We start from the raw sequence: 17,559 nt of genomic DNA, 5'->3' as shown, positions 1-17,559 counted from the left end.
TACAGGGTCAGCTGATCAGCGAATTTCTATTTAACCACCTGCTATCATGAGAGACCTCAAGGCTGCATGTTTTGAGCCCAGTACTGAGCCTGAAAAGCATTTCCAACCCCACTTACAAGTAAAACTAGCTAAAATGTGCCTGGCTGTTCTTCACTGAAAAGCTCATTCTGCGTACATTTTTGGCATACGTTTGATCCTACAGGGTCAGTTGATCAGCAAATTTCTATTTACCACCTGCTAGCATGAGAGACCTCAGGGCTGCATGTTTTGAGCCCAGTACTGAGCCTGAAAAGCGTTTCCAACCCCACTTACAAGTAAAACTAGCTAAAATGTGCCTGGCTGCTTTTCACTGAAAAGCTCATTCTGCGTACATTTTTGGCATACATTTGCTCCTGCCGGGTCAGCTGAGCAGTGAATTTCTATTTAACCACCTGCTATCATGAGAGACCTCAGGGCTGCATGTTTTGAGCCCAGTACTGATCCTGAAAAGCGTTTCCAACCCCACTTACAAGTAAAACTAGCTAAAATGTGCCTGGCTGCTATTCACTGAAAAGCTCATTCTGCTTACATTTTTGGCATACGGTTGCTCCTACAGAGTCAGCTGAGCAGCAAATTTCTATTTAACCCCCTGCTATCATGAGAGACCTCAGGGCTGCATGTTTTGAGCCCAGTACTGATCCTGAAAAGCTTTTCCAACTCCACTTACAAGTAAAACTAGCTAAAATGTGCCTGGCTGCTCTTCACTGAAAAGCTCATTCTGCGTACATTTTTGGCATACATTTGCTCCTGCCGGGTCAGCTGAGCAACGAATTTCTATTTAACCACCTGCTATCATGAGAGACCTCAGGCCTGCATGTTTTGAGCCCAATACTGAGCATAAAAAGCGTTTCCAACCCCACTTACAAGTAAAACTAGCTAAAATGTGCCTGGCTGCTATTCACTGAAAAGCTCATTCTGCGTACATTTTTGGCATATGTTTGCTCCTGCCGGGTCAGCTGAGCAGCAAATTTCTATTTAACCACCTGCTATCATGAGAGACCTCAGAGCTGCATCTTTTGAGCCCAGTACTGAGCCTGAAAAGCATTTCCAACCCCACTTAAAAGTAAAACTAGCTATAATGTGCCTGGCTGCTATTCACTGAAAAGCTCATTCTGCTTACATTTTTGGCATACGTTTGCTCCTGTCGGGTCAGCTGAGCAGCGAATTTCTATTTAACCACCTGCTATCATGAGAGACATCAAGGCTGCATGTTTTGAGCCCAGTACTGAGCCCGAAAAGCGTTTCCAACCCCACTTACAAGTAAAACTAGCTAAAATGTGCCTGGCTGCTCTTCACTGAAAAGCTCATTCTGCGTACATTTTTGGCATACGTTTGCTCCTACAGGGTCAGCTGATCAACGAATTTCTATTTAACCACCTGCTATCATGAGAGACCTCAAGGCTGCATGTTTTAAGCCCAGTACTGACCCCAAAAGCGTTTCCAACCCCACTTACAAGTAAAACTAGCTAAAATGTGCCTGGCTGCTCTTCACTGAAAATCTCATTCTGCGTACATTTTTTGCATACGTTTGCTCCTACAGGGTCAGCTGATCAGCAAATTTCTATTTAACCACCTGCTATCATGAGAGACCTCAGGGCTGCATGTTTTGAGCCCAGTACTGATCCTGAAAAGCGTTTCCAACTCCACTTACAAGTAAAACTAGCTAAAATGCGCGTGGCTGCTCTTCACTAAAAAGCTCATTCTGCGTACATTTTTGGAATACGTTTGCTCCTGCCAGGTCAGCTGAGCAGCGAATTTCTATTTAACCACCTGCTATCATGAGAGACCTCAGGGCTGCATGTTTTGAGCCCAGTACTGATCCTGAAAAGCGTTTCCAACCCCACTTACAAGTAAAACTAGCTAAAATGTGCCTGGCTGCTATTCACTGAAAAGCTCATTCTGTGTACATTTTTGGCATACGTTTGCTCCTGCTGGGTCAGCCAAGTGGAAAATTTATACTTAACCACCCGCTATCAGGAGAGACCTCAGAGCTGCATCTTTTGAGCCCAGTACTGAGCCTGAAAAGCATTTCCAACCCCACTTACAAGTAAAACTAGCTAAAATGTGCCTGGCTGCTTTTCACTGAAAAGCTCATTCTGCGTACATTTTTGGCATACATTTGCTCCTGCCGGGTCAGCTGAGCAGCGAATTTCTATTTAACCACCTGCTATCATGAGAGACCTCAAGGCTGCATGTTTTGAGCCCAGTACTGAGCCTGAAAAGCGTTTCCATCTCCACTTACAAGTAAAACTAGCTAAAATTTGCCTGGCTGCTCTTCACTGAAAAGCTCATTCTGCGTACATTTTTGGCATACATTTGCTCCTACAGGGTCAGCTGATCAGCGAATTTCTATTTAACCACCTGCTATCATGAGAGACCTCAAGGCTGCATGTTTTGAGCCCAGTACTGAGCCCGAAAAGCGTTTCCAACCCCACTTACAAGTAAAACTAGCTAAAATGTGCCTGGCTGCTCTTCACTGAAAAGCTCATTCTGCGTACATTTTTGGCATACGTTTGCTCCTACAGGGTCAGCTGATCAGCGAATTTCTATTTAACCACCTGCTATCATGAGAGACCTCAGGGCTGCATGTTTTGAGCCCAGTACTGAGCCCGAAAAGCATTTCCAACCCCACTTACAAGTAAAACTAGCTAAACTTTGCCTGGCTGCTCTTCACTGAAAAGCTCATTCTGCATACATTTTTGGCATACGTTTGCTCCTACAGGGTCAGCTGATCAGCGAATTTCTATTTAACCACCTGCTATCATGAGAGACCTCAAGGCTGCATGTTTTGAGCCCATTACTGAGCCTGAAAAGCATTTCCAACCCCACTTACAAGTAAAACTAGCTAAAATGTGCCTGGCTGTTCTTCACTGAAAAGCTCATTCTGCGTACATTTTTGGCATACATTTGCTCCTGCCGGGTCAGCTGAGCAGTGAATTTCTATTTAACCACCTGCTATCATGAGAGACCTCAGGGCTGCATGTTTTGAGCCCAGTACTGATCCTGAAAAGCGTTTCCAACCCCACTTACAAGTAAAACTAGCTAAAATGTGCCTGGCTGCTATTCACTGAAAAGCTCATTCTGCTTACATTTTTGGCATACGGTTGCTCCTACAGGGTCAGCTGAGCAGCAAATTTCTATTTAACCCCCTGCTATCATGAGAGACCTCAGGGCTGCATGTTTTGAGCCCAGTACTGATCCTGAAAAGCTTTTCCAACTCCACTTACAAGTAAAACTAGCTAAAATGTGCCTGGCTGCTCTTCACTGAAAAGCTCATTCTGCGTACATTTTTGGCATACATTTGCTCCTGCCGGGTCAGCTGAGCAACGAATTTCTATTTAACCACCTGCTATCATGAGAGACCTCAGGCCTGCATGTTTTGAGCCCAATACTGAGCATAAAAAGCGTTTCCAACGCCACTTACAAGTAAAACTAGCTAAAATGTGCCTGGCTGCTATTCACTGAAAAGCTCATTCTGCGTACATTTTTGGCATATGTTTGCTCCTGCCGGGTCAGCTGAGCAGCAAATTTCTATTTAACCACCTGCTATCATGAGAGACCTCAGAGCTGCATCTTTTGAGCCCAGTACTGAGCCTGAAAAGCATTTCCAACCCCACTTAAAAGTAAAACTAGCTATAATGTGCCTGGCTGCTATTCACTGAAAAGCTCATTCTGCTTACATTTTTGGCATACGTTTGCTCCTGTCGGGTCAGCTGAGCAGCGAATTTCTATTTAACCACCTGCTATCATGAGAGACCTCAAGGCTGCATGTTTTGAGCACAGTACTGAGCCCGAAAAGCGTTTCCAACCCCACTTACAAGTAAAACTAGCTAAAATGTGCCTGGCTGCTCTTCACTGAAAAGCTCATTCTGCGTACATTTTTGGCATACGTTTGCTCCTACAGGGTCAGCTGATCAACGAATTTCTATTTAACCACCTGCTATCATGAGAGACCTCAGGGCTGCATGTTTTAAGCCCAGTACTGACCCCAAAAGCGTTTCCAACCCCACTTACAAGTAAAACTAGCTAAAATGTGCCTGGCTGCTCTTCACTGAAAATCTCATTCTGCGTACATTTTTTGCATACGTTTGCTCCTACAGGGTCAGCTGATCAGCGAATTTCTATTTAACCACCTGCTATCATGAGAGACCTCAGGGCTGCATGTTTTGAGCCCAGTACTGATCCTGAAAAGAGTTTCAAACCCCACTTACAAGTAAAACTAGCTAAAATGTGCCTGGCTGCTATTCACTGAAAAGCTCATTCTGCTTACATTTTTGGCATACGTTTGCTCCTACAGGGTCAGCTGAGCAGCGAATTTCTATTTAACCACCTGCTACCATGAGAGACCTCAAGGCTGCATGTTTTGAGCCCAGTACTGAGCCTGAAAAGCGTTTCCAACTCCACTTACAAGTAAAACTAGCTAAAATTTGCCTAGCTGCTCTTCAAAAGCTCATTCTGCGTACATTTTTGGCATACGTTTGCTCCTACAGGGTCAGCTGATCAGCAAATTTCTATTTAACCACCTGCTATCATGAGAGACCTCAAGGCTGCATGTTTTGAGCCCAGTACTGAGCCCGAAAAGCGTTTCCAACCCCACTTAAAAGTAAAACTAGCTATAATGTGCCTGGCTGCTATTCACTGAAAAGCTCATTCTGCTTACATTTTTGGCATACGTTTGCTCCTGCAGGGTCAGCTAAGCAGCGAATTTCTATTTAACCACCTGCTATCATGAGAGACCTCAGGGCTGCATGTTTTGAGCCCAGTACTGATCCTGAAAATAGTTTAAAACCCCACTTACAAGTAAAACTAGCTAAAATGTGCCTGGCTGCTATTCACTGAAAAGCTCATTCTGCTTACATTTTTGGCATACGTTTGCTCCTACAGGATCAGCTGAGCAGCGAATTTCTATTTAATCACCTGCTATCATGAGAGACCTCAGGGCTGCATGTTTTGAGCCCAGTACTGATCCTGAAAAGCGTTTCCAACCCCACTTACAAGTAAAACTAGCTAAAATGTGCCTGGCTGCTCTTCACTGAAAAGCTCATTCTGCGCACATTTTTGGCATACGTTTGCTCCTGCTGGGTCAGCTGAGCAGCAAATTTCTATTTAACCACCTGCTATCATGAGAAACCTCAAGGCTGCATGTTTTGAGCCCAGTACTGATCCTGAAAAGCGTTTCCATCCCCACTTAACAGGAAAACTAGCTAAAATGTGCCTGGCTGCTATTCACTGAAAAGCTCATTCTGTGTACATTTTTGGCATATGTTTGCTCCTGCTGGGTCAGCCAAGTGGCAAATTTCTACTTAACCACCTGCTATCATGAGAGACCTCAGGGCTGCATGTTTTGAACGCAGTACTGATCCTGAAAAGAGTTTCCAACCCCACTTACAAGTAAAACTAGCTAAAATGTGCCTGGCTGCTATTCACTGAAAAGCTCATTCTGCTTACATTTTTTGGCATATGTTTGCTCCTACAGGGTCAGCTGAGCAGCGAATTTCTATTTAACCACCTGCTATCATGAGAGGCCTCAGGGCTGCATGTTTTGAGCCCAGTACTGATCCTGAAAAGCGTTTCCAACTCCACTTACAAGTAAAACTAGATACAATTTGCCTGGCTGCTCTTCACTGAAAAGCTCATTCTGCGTACATTTTTGGCATACGTTTGCTCCTACAGGGTCAGCTGATCAGCGAATTTCTATTTAAGCACCTGCTATCATGAGAGACCTCAAGGCTGCATGTTTTGAGCCCAGTACTGAGCCCGAAAAGCGTTTCCAACCCCACTTACAAGTAAAACTAGCTAAAATGTGCCTGGCTGCTTTTCCCTGAAAAGCTCATTCTGCTTACATTTTTGGCATACGGTTGCTCCTACAGGGTCAGCTGAGCAGCGAATTTCTATTTAACCACCTGCTATCATGAGAGACCTCAGGGCTGCATGTTTTGAGCCCAGTACTGATCCTGAAAAGCGTTTCCAACCCCACTTACAAGTAAAACTAGCTAAAATGTGCCTGGCTGCTATTCACTGGAAAGCTCATTCTGCTTACATTTTTGGCATACGGTTGCTCCTACAGGGTCAGCTGAGCAGCGAATTTCTATTTAACCACCTGCTATCATGAGAGACCTCAGGGCTGCATGTTTTGAGCCCAGTACTGATCCTGAAAAGCGTTTCCAACCCCACTTGCAAGTAAAACTAGCTAAAATGTGCCTGGCTGCTATTCACTGAAAAGCTCATTCTGCTTACATTTTTGGCATACGGTTGCTCCTACAGGGTCAGCTGAGCAGCGAATTTCTATTTAACCCCCTGCTATCATGAGAGACCTCAGGGCTGCATGTTTTGAGCCCAGTACTGATCCTTAAAAGCTTTTCCAACTCCACTTACAAGTAAAACTAGCTAAAATGTGCCTGGCTGCTCTTCACTGAAAAGCTCATTCTGCGTTCATTTTTGGCATACATTTGCTCCTGCCGGGTCAGCTGAGCAACGAATTTCTATTTAACCACCTGCTATCATGAGAGACCTCAGGCCTGCATGTTTTGAGCCCAATACTGAGCATAAAAAGCGTTTCCAACCCCACTTACAAGTAAAACTAGCTAAAATGTGCCTGGCTGCTATTCACTGAAAAGCTCATTCTGCGTACATTTTTGGCATATGTTTGCTCCTGCCAGGTCAGCTGAGCAGCAAATTTCTATTTAACCACCTGCTATCATGAGAGACCTCAGAGCTGCATCTTTTGAGCCCAGTACTGAGCCCGAAAAGCGTTTCCAACCCCACTTACAAGTAAAACTAGCTAAAATGTGCCTGGCTGCTCTTCACTGAAAAGCTCATTCTGCTTACATTTTTGGCATACGTTTGCTCCTACAGGGTCAGCTGATCAGCGAATTTCTATTTAACCACCTGCTACCATGAGAGACCTCAAGGCTGCATGTTTTGAGCCCAGTACTGAGCCTGAAAAGCGTTTCCAACTCCACTTACAAGTAAAACTAGCTAAAATTTGCCTAGCTGCTCTTCAAAAGCTCATTCTGCGTACATTTTTGGCATACGTTTGCTCCTACAGGGTCAGCTGATCAGCGAATTTCTATTTAACCACCTGCTATCATGAGAGACCTCAAGGCTGCATGTTTTGAGCCCAGTACTGAGCCCGAAAAGCGTTTCCAACCCCACTTACAAGTAAAACTAGCTAAACTTTGCCTGGCTGCTCTTCACTGAAAAGCTCATTCTGCGTACATTTTTGGCATACGTTTGCTCCTGCTGGGTCAGCCAAGTGGAGAGACCTCAGAGCTGCATCTTTTGAGCCCAGTACTGATCCTGAAAAGCCTTTCCAACTCCACTTACAAGTAAAACTAGCTAAAATATTCCTGGCTGCTCTTCACTAAAAAGCTCATTCTGCGTACATTTTTGGCATACGTTTGCTCCTGCCGGGTCAGCTGAGCAGCGAATTTCTATTAAACCACCTGCTATCATGAGAGACCTCAGGGCTGCATGTTTTGAGCCCAGTACTGATCCTGAAAAGCGTTTCCAACCCCACTTACAAGTAAAACTAGCTAAAATGTGCCTGGCTGCTATTCACTGAAAAGCTCATTCTGTGTACATTTTTGGCATACGTTTGCTCCTGCTGGGTCAGCCAAGTGGAGAGACCTCAGAGCTGCATCTTTTGAACCCAGTACTGAGCCTGAAAAGCATTTCCAACCCCACTTAAAAGTAAAACTAGCTATAATGTGCCTGGCTGCTATTCACTGAAAAGCTCATTCTGCTTACATTTTTGGCATACGTTTGCTCCTGCCGGGTCAGCTAAGCAGCGAATTTCTATTTAACCACCTGCTATCATGAGAGACCTCAGGCCTGCATGTTTTGAGCCCAGTACTGATCCTGAAAATAGTTTCAAACCCCACTTACAAGTAAAACTAGCTAAAATGTGCCTGGCTGCTATTCACTGAAAAGCTCATTCTGCTTACATTTTTGGCATACGTTTGCTCCTACAGAATCAGCTGAGAAGCGAATTTCTATTTAACCACCTGCTATCATGAGAGACCTCAGGGCTGCATGTTTTGAGCCCAGTACTGAGCCTGAAAAGCGTTTCCAACCCCACTTACAAGTAAAACTAGCTAAAATGTGCCTGGCTGCTTTTCACTGAAAAGCTCATTCTGCGTACATTTTTGGCATACATTTGCTCCTGCTGGGTCAGCTGAGCAGCGAATTTCTATTTAACCACCTGCTATCATGAGAGACCTCAGGGCTGCATGTTTTGAGCCCAGTACTGAGCCTGAAAAGCGTTTCCAACCCCACTTACAAGTAAAACTAGCTAAAATGTGCCTGGCTGCTCTTCACTGAAAAGCTCATTCTGCGCACATTTTTGGCATACGTTTGCTCCTGCTGGGTCAGCTGAGCAGCGAATTTCTATTTAACCACCTGCTATCATGAGAAACCTCAAGGCTGCATGTTTTGAGCCCAGTACTGATCCTGAAAAGCGTTTCCATCCCCACTTAACAGGAAAACTAGCTAAAATGTGCCTGGCTGCTATTCACTGAAAAGCTCATTCTGTGTACATTTTTGGCATATGTTTGCTCCTGCTGGGTCAGCCAAGTGGCAAATTTCTACTTAACCACCTGCTATCATGAGAGACCTCAGGGCTCCATGTTTTGAGCGCAGTACTGATCCTGAAAAGAGTTTCCAACCCCACTTACAAGTAAAACTAGCTAAAATGTACCTGGCTGCTATTCATTGAAAAGCTCATTCTGCTTACATTTTTTGGCATATGTTTGCTCCTACAGGGTCAGCTGAGCAGCGAATTTCTATTTAACCACCTGCTATCATGAGAGGCCTCAGGGCTGCATGTTTTGAGCCCAGTACTGATCCTGAAAAGCGTTTCCAACTCCACTTACAAGTAAAACTAGCTAAAATGCGCGTGGCTGCTATTCACTGAAAAGCTCATTCTGCTTACATTTTTGGCATACGTTTGCTCCTACAGGGTCAGCTGAGCAGCGAATTTCTATTTAACCACCTGCTATCATGAGAGACCTCAAGGCTGCATGTTTTGAGCCCAGTACTGAGCCTGAAAAGCGTTTCCAACTCCACTTACAAGTAAAACTAGCTAAAATTTGCCTGGCTGCTCTTCACTGAAAAGCTCATTCTGCGTACATTTTTGGCATACGTTTGCTCCTACAGGGTCAGCTGATCAGCGAATTTCTATTTAAGCACCTGCTATCATGAGAGACCTCAAGGCTGCATGTTTTGAGCCCAGTACTGAGCCCGAAAAGCGTTTCCAACCCCACATACAAGTAAAACTAGCTAAAATGTGCCTGGCTGCTTTTCCCTGAAAAGCTCATTCTGCTTACATTTTTGGCATACGGTTGCTCCTACAGGGTCAGCTGAGCAGCGAATTTCTATTTAACCACCTGCTATCATGAGAGACCTCAGGGCTGCATGTTTTGAGCCCAGTACTGATCCTGAAAAGCGTTTCCAACCCCACTTACAAGTAAAACTAGCTAAAATGTGCCTGGCTGCTATTCACTGGAAAGCTCATTCTGCTTACATTTTTGGCATACGGTTGCTCCTACAGGGTCAGCTGAGCAGCGAATTTCTATTTAACCACCTGCTATCATGAGAGACCTCAGGGCTGCATGTTTTGAGCCCAGTACTGATCCTGAAAAGCGTTTCCAACCCCACTTACAAGTAAAACTAGCTAAAATGTGCCTGGCTGCTATTCACTGAAAAGCTCATTCTGCTTACATTTTCGGCATACGGTTGCTCCTACAGGGTCAGCTGATCAGCGAATTTCTATTTAAGCACCTGCTATCATGAGAGACCTCAAGGCTGCATGTTTTGAGCCCAGTACTGAGCCCGAAAAGCGTTTCCAACCCCACTTACAAGTAAAACTAGCTAAAATGTGCCTGGCTGCTTTTCACTGAAAAGCTCATTCTGCTTACATTTTTGGCATACGGTTGCTCCTACAGGGTCAGCTGAGCAGCGAATTTCTATTTAACCACCTGCTATCATGAGAGACCTCAGGGCTGCATGTTTTGAGCCCAGTACTGATCCTAAAAAGAGTTTCAAACCCCACTTACAAGTAAAACTAGCTAAAATGTGCCTGGCTGCTATTCACTGAAAAGCTCATTCTGCTTACATTTTTGGCATACGTTTGCTCCTACAGGGTCAGCTGAGCAGCGAATTTCTATTTAACCACCTGCTATCATGAGAGACCTCAAGGCCGCATGTTTTGAGCCCAGTACTGAGCCCGAAAAGCGTTTCCAACCCCACTTACAAGTAAAACTAGCTAAAATGTGCCTGGCTGCTCTTCACTGAAAAGCTCATTCTGCTTACATTTTTGGCATACGGTTGCTCCTACAGAGTCAGCTGAGCAGCAAATTTCTATTTAACCCCCTGCTATCATGAGAGACCTCAGGGCTGCATGTTTTGAGCCCAGTACTGATCCTGAAAAGCTTTTCCAACTCCACTTACAAGTAAAACTAGCTAAAATGTGCCTGGCTGCTCTTCACTGAAAAGCTCATTCTGCGTACATTTTTGGCATACATTTGCTCCTGCCGGGTCAGCTGAGCAACGAATTTCTATTTAACCACCTGCTATCATGAGAGACCTCAGGCCTGCATGTTTTGAGCCCAATACTGAGCATAAAAAGCGTTTCCAACCCCACTTACAAGTAAAACTAGCTAAAATGTGCCTGGCTGCTATTCACTGAAAAGCTCATTCTGCGTACATTTTTGGCATATGTTTGCTCCTGCCGGGTCAGCTGAGCAGCAAATTTCTATTTAACCACCTGCTATCATGAGAGACCTCAGAGCTGCATCTTTTGAGCCCAGTACTGAGCCTGAAAAGCATTTCCAACCCCACTTAAAAGTAAAACTAGCTATAATGTGCCTGGCTGCTATTCACTGAAAAGCTCATTCTGCTTACATTTTTGGCATACGTTTGCTCCTGTCGGGTCAGCTGAGCAGCGAATTTCTATTTAACCACCTGCTATCATGAGAGACATCAAGGCTGCATGTTTTGAGCCCAGTACTGAGCCCGAAAAGCGTTTCCAACCCCACTTACAAGTAAAACTAGCTAAAATGTGCCTGGCTGCTCTTCACTGAAAAGCTCATTCTGCGTACATTTTTGGCATACGTTTGCTCCTACAGGGTCAGCTGATCAACGAATTTCTATTTAACCACCTGCTATCATGAGAGACCTCAAGGCTGCATGTTTTAAGCCCAGTACTGACCCCAAAAGCGTTTCCAACCCCACTTACAAGTAAAACTAGCTAAAATGTGCCTGGCTGCTCTTCACTGAAAATCTCATTCTGCGTACATTTTTTGCATACGTTTGCTCCTACAGGGTCAGCTGATCAGCGAATTTCTATTTAACCACCTGCTATCATGAGAGACCTCAGGGCTGCATGTTTTGAGCCCAGTACTGATCCTGAAAAGCGTTTCCAACTCCACTTACAAGTAAAACTAGCTAAAATGCGCGTGGCTGCTCTTCACTAAAAAGCTCATTCTGCGTACATTTTTGGAATACGTTTGCTCCTGCCAGGTCAGCTGAGCAGCGAATTTCTATTTAACCACCTGCTATCATGAGAGACCTCAGGGCTGCATGTTTTGAGCCCAGTACTGATCCTGAAAAGCGTTTCCAACCCCACTTACAAGTAAAACTAGCTAAAATGTGCCTGGCTGCTATTCACTGAAAAGCTCATTCTGTGTACATTTTTGGCATACGTTTGCTCCTGCTGGGTCAGCCAAGTGGAAAATTTATACTTAACCACCCGCTATCAGGAGAGACCTCAGAGCTGCATCTTTTGAGCCCAGTACTGAGCCTGAAAAGCATTTCCAACCCCACTTACAAGTAAAACTAGCTAAAATGTGCCTGGCTGCTTTTCACTGAAAAGCTCATTCTGCGTACATTTTTGGCATACATTTGCTCCTGCCGGGTCAGCTGAGCAGCGAATTTCTATTTAACCACCTGCTATCATGAGAGACCTCAAGGCTGCATGTTTTGAGCCCAGTACTGAGCCTGAAAAGCGTTTCCATCTCCACTTACAAGTAAAACTAGCTAAAATTTGCATGGCTGCTCTTCACTGAAAAGCTCATTCTGCGTACATTTTTGGCATACGTTTGCTCCTACAGGGTCAGCTGATCAGCGAATTTCTATTTAACCACCTGCTATCATGAGAGACCTCAAGGCTGCATGTTTTGAGCCCAGTACTGAGCCCGAAAAGCGTTTCCAACCCCACTTACAAGTAAAACTAGCTAAAATGTGCCTGGCTGCTCTTCACTGAAAAGCTCATTCTGCGTACATTTTTGGCATACGTTTGCTCCTACAGGGTCAGCTGATCAGCGAATTTCTATTTAACCACCTGCTATCATGAGAGACCTCAGGGCTGCATGTTTTGAGCCCAGTACTGAGCCCGAAAAGCATTTCCAACCCCACTTACAAGTAAAACTAGCTAAACTTTGCCTGGCTGCTCTTCACTGAAAAGCTCATTCTGCATACATTTTTGGCATACGTTTGCTCCTACAGGGTCAGCTGATCAGCGAATTTCTATTTAACCACCTGCTATCATGAGAGACCTCAAGGCTGCATGTTTTGAGCCCATTACTGAGCCTGAAAAGCATTTCCAACCCCACTTACAAGTAAAACTAGCTAAAATGTGCCTGGCTGTTCTTCACTGAAAAGCTCATTCTGCGTACATTTTTGGCATACGTTTGATCCTACAGGGTCAGCTGATCAGCAAATTTCTATTTACCACCTGCTAGCATGAGAGACCTCAGGGCTGCATGTTTTGAGCCCAGTACTGAGCCTGAAAAGCGTTTCCAACCCCACTTACAAGTAAAACTAGCTAAAATGTGCCTGGCTGCTTTTCACTGAAAAGCTCATTCTGCGTACATTTTTGGCATACATTTGCTCCTGCCGGGTCAGCTGAGCAGTGAATTTCTATTTAACCACCTGCTATCATGAGAGACCTCAGGGCTGCATGTTTTGAGCCCAGTACTGATCCTGAAAAGCGTTTCCAACCCCACTTACAAGTAAAACTAGCTAAAATGTGCCTGGCTGCTATTCACTGAAAAGCTCATTCTGCTTACATTTTTGGCATACGGTTGCTCCTACAGGGTCAGCTGAGCAGCAAATTTCTATTTAACCCCCTGCTATCATGAGAGACCTCAGGGCTGCATGTTTTGAGCCCAGTACTGATCCTGAAAAGCTTTTCCAACTCCACTTACAAGTAAAACTAGCTAAAATGTGCCTGGCTGCTCTTCACTGAAAAGCTCATTCTGCGTACATTTTTGGCATACATTTGCTCCTGCCGGGTCAGCTGAGCAACGAATTTCTATTTAACCACCTGCTATCATGAGAGACCTCAGGCCTGCATGTTTTGAGCCCAATACTGAGCATAAAAAGCGTTTCCAACGCCACTTACAAGTAAAACTAGCTAAAATGTGCCTGGCTGCTATTCACTGAAAAGCTCATTCTGCGTACATTTTTGGCATATGTTTGCTCCTGCCGGGTCAGCTGAGCAGCAAATTTCTATTTAACCACCTGCTATCATGAGAGACCTCAGAGCTGCATCTTTTGAGCCCAGTACTGAGCCTGAAAAGCATTTCCAACCCCACTTAAAAGTAAAACTAGCTATAATGTGCCTGGCTGCTATTCACTGAAAAGCTCATTCTGCTTACATTTTTGGCATACGTTTGCTCCTGTCGGGTCAGCTGAGCAGCGAATTTCTATTTAACCACCTGCTATCATGAGAGACCTCAAGGCTGCATGTTTTGAGCACAGTACTGAGCCCGAAAAGCGTTTCCAACCCCACTTACAAGTAAAACTAGCTAAAATGTGCCTGGCTGCTCTTCACTGAAAAGCTCATTCTGCGTACATTTTTGGCATACGTTTGCTCCTACAGGGTCAGCTGATCAACGAATTTCTATTTAACCACCTGCTATCATGAGAGACCTCAGGGCTGCATGTTTTAAGCCCAGTACTGACCCCAAAAGCGTTTCCAACCCCACTTACAAGTAAAACTAGCTAAAATGTGCCTGGCTGCTCTTCACTGAAAATCTCATTCTGCGTACATTTTTTGCATACGTTTGCTCCTACAGGGTCAGCTGATCAGCGAATTTCTATTTAACCACCTGCTATCATGAGAGACCTCAGGGCTGCATGTTTTGAGCCCAGTACTGATCCTGAAAAGAGTTTCAAACCCCACTTACAAGTAAAACTAGCTAAAATGTGCCTGGCTGCTATTCACTGAAAAGCTCATTCTGCTTACATTTTTGGCATACGTTTGCTCCTACAGGGTCAGCTGAGCAGCGAATTTCTATTTAACCACCTGCTACCATGAGAGACCTCAAGGCTGCATGTTTTGAGCCCAGTACTGAGCCTGAAAAGCGTTTCCAACTCCACTTACAAGTAAAACTAGCTAAAATTTGCCTAGCTGCTCTTCAAAAGCTCATTCTGCGTACATTTTTGGCATACGTTTGCTCCTACAGGGTCAGCTGATCAGCAAATTTCTATTTAACCACCTGCTATCATGAGAGACCTCAAGGCTGCATGTTTTGAGCCCAGTACTGAGCCCGAAAAGCGTTTCCAACCCCACTTAAAAGTAAAACTAGCTATAATGTGCCTGGCTGCTATTCACTGAAAAGCTCATTCTGCTTACATTTTTGGCATACGTTTGCTCCTGCCGGGTCAGCTAAGCAGCGAATTTCTATTTAACCACCTGCTATCATGAGAGACCTCAGGGCTGCATGTTTTGAGCCCAGTACTGATCCTGAAAATAGTTTAAAACCCCACTTACAAGTAAAACTAGCTAAAATGTGCCTGGCTGCTATTCACTGAAAAGCTCATTCTGCTTACATTTTTGGCATACGTTTGCTCCTACAGGATCAGCTGAGCAGCGAATTTCTATTTAATCACCTGCTATCATGAGAGACCTCAGGGCTGCATGTTTTGAGCCCAGTACTGATCCTGAAAAGCGTTTCCAACCCCACTTACAAGTAAAACTAGCTAAAATGTGCCTGGCTGCTCTTCACTGAAAAGCTCATTCTGCGCACATTTTTGGCATACGTTTGCTCCTGCTGGGTCAGCTGAGCAGCAAATTTCTATTTAACCACCTGCTATCATGAGAAACCTCAAGGCTGCATGTTTTGAGCCCAGTACTGATCCTGAAAAGCGTTTCCATCCCCACTTAACAGGAAAACTAGCTAAAATGTGCCTGGCTGCTATTCACTGAAAAGCTCATTCTGTGTACATTTTTGGCATATGTTTGCTCCTGCTGGGTCAGCCAAGTGGCAAATTTCTACTTAACCACCTGCTATCATGAGAGACCTCAGGGCTGCATGTTTTGAACGCAGTACTGATCCTGAAAAGAGTTTCCAACCCCACTTACAAGTAAAACTAGCTAAAATGTGCCTGGCTGCTATTCACTGAAAAGCTCATTCTGCTTACATTTTTTGGCATATGTTTGCTCCTACAGGGTCAGCTGAGCAGCGAATTTCTATTTAACCACCTGCTATCATGAGAGGCCTCAGGGCTGCATGTTTTGAGCCCAGTACTGATCCTGAAAAGCGTTTCCAACTCCACTTACAAGTAAAACTAGATACAATTTGCCTGGCTGCTCTTCACTGAAAAGCTCATTCTGCGTACATTTTTGGCATACGTTTGCTCCTACAGGGTCAGCTGATCAGCGAATTTCTATTTAAGCACCTGCTATCATGAGAGACCTCAAGGCTGCATGTTTTGAGCCCAGTACTGAGCCCGAAAAGCGTTTCCAACCCCACTTACAAGTAAAACTAGCTAAAATGTGCCTGGCTGCTTTTCCCTGAAAAGCTCATTCTGCTTACATTTTTGGCATACGGTTGCTCCTACAGGGTCAGCTGAGCAGCGAATTTCTATTTAACCACCTGCTATCATGAGAGACCTCAGGGCTGCATGTTTTGAGCCCAGTACTGATCCTGAAAAGCGTTTCCAACCCCACTTACAAGTAAAACTAGCTAAAATGTGCCTGGCTGCTATTCACTGGAAAGCTCATTCTGCTTACATTTTTGGCATACGGTTGCTCCTACAGGGTCAGCTGAGCAGCGAATTTCTATTTAACCACCTGCTATCATGAGAGACCTCAGGGCTGCATGTTTTGAGCCCAGTACTGATCCTGAAAAGCGTTTCCAACCCCACTTGCAAGTAAAACTAGCTAAAATGTGCCTGGCTGCTATTCACTGAAAAGCTCATTCTGCTTACATTTTTGGCATACGGTTGCTCCTACAGGGTCAGCTGAGCAGCGAATTTCTATTTAACCCCCTGCTATCATGAGAGACCTCAGGGCTGCATGTTTTGAGCCCAGTACTGATCCTTAAAAGCTTTTCCAACTCCACTTACAAGTAAAACTAGCTAAAATGTGCCTGGCTGCTCTTCACTGAAAAGCTCATTCTGCGTTCATTTTTGGCATACATTTGCTCCTGCCGGGTCAGCTGAGCAACGAATTTCTATTTAACCACCTGCTATCATGAGAGACCTCAGGCCTGCATGTTTTGAGCCCAATACTGAGCATAAAAAGCGTTTCCAACCCCACTTACAAGTAAAACTAGCTAAAATGTGCCTGGCTGCTATTCACTGAAAAGCTCATTCTGCGTACATTTTTGGCATATGTTTGCTCCTGCCAGGTCAGCTGAGCAGCAAATTTCTATTTAACCACCTGCTATCATGAGAGACCTCAGAGCTGCATCTTTTGAGCCCAGTACTGAGCCCGAAAAGCGTTTCCAACCCCACTTACAAGTAAAACTAGCTAAAATGTGCCTGGCTGCTCTTCACTGAAAAGCTCATTCTGCTTACATTTTTGGCATACGTTTGCTCCTACAGGGTCAGCTGATCAGCGAATTTCTATTTAACCACCTGCTACCATGAGAGACCTCAAGGCTGCATGTTTTGAGCCCAGTACTGAGCCTGAAAAGCGTTTCCAACTCCACTTACAAGTAAAACTAGCTAAAATTTGCCTAGCTGCTCTTCAAAAGCTCATTCTGCGTACATTTTTGGCATACGTTTGCTCCTACAGGGTCAGCTGATCAGCGAATTTCTATTTAACCACCTGCTATCATGAGAGACCTCAAGGCTGCATGTTTTGAGCCCAGTACTGAGCCCGAAAAGCGTTTCCAACCCCACTTACAAGTAAAACTAGCTAAACTTTGCCTGGCTGCTCTTCACTGAAAAGCTCATTCTGCGTACATTTTTGGCATACGTTTGCTCCTGCTGGGTCAGCCAAGTGGAGAGACCTCAGAGCTGCATCTTTTGAGCCCAGTACTGATCCTGAAAAGCCTTTCCAACTCCACTTACAAGTAAAACTAGCTAAAATATTCCTGGCTGCTCTTCACTAAAAAGCTCATTCTGCGTACATTTTTGGCATACGTTTGCTCCTGCCGGGTCAGCTGAGCAGCGAATTTCTATTAAACCACCTGCTATCATGAGAGACCTCAGGGCTGCATGTTTTGAGCCCAGTACTGATCCTGAAAAGCGTTTCCAACCCCACTTACAAGTAAAACTAGCTAAAAT

The sequence above is a fragment of the Lissotriton vulgaris genome, chromosome 7 (genome assembly GCF_964263255.1).
Source record: "Lissotriton vulgaris chromosome 7, aLisVul1.2, whole genome shotgun sequence".
Taxonomy (NCBI): Eukaryota; Metazoa; Chordata; class Amphibia; order Caudata; family Salamandridae; genus Lissotriton; species Lissotriton vulgaris.
Note: the sequence above shows the minus strand (reverse complement) of the source record.